The following is a 405-nucleotide window of genomic DNA, read 5'->3' on the forward strand; positions in this document are numbered from 1 at the left end:
CTCGGTTTGGCCATCAGTCTGCGAATGATCCGCTGTCGACATATCCAACTTGGTGCCGAGCACCTTGAGGATAGTCGACCAAATTTTCCCGCGAAACGGGGGTCTCTATCAGAGACAATCGACTCTGGGAGTCCGTTTTGTCGGAAAACACGACCCACGAACAGCGTTGCTGTACCGATTCCGTCGATGGTGTCTGGCGCCGCCGCCAAATGAGCCACCTTGCTCAACCGGTCGACAAATACCACGACACCAGTGTTGCCCACCGAATCTTTCGGCAGACAAGCACAAATGCCGAACTCATGGAATGAAGCACCCAGTGGATACCGATAAGCCGGCTAGCGGCGCAGCCGCATTTGGAGAGGGTTTCACCCGTTGACACGTCTCACACGTGTGCACATAGGTGCT

Source organism: Plasmopara halstedii (genome assembly GCF_900000015.1).
Source record: "Plasmopara halstedii genome assembly, contig: Scaffold_208, whole genome shotgun sequence".
Lineage (NCBI taxonomy): Eukaryota > Oomycota > Peronosporomycetes > Peronosporales > Peronosporaceae > Plasmopara > Plasmopara halstedii.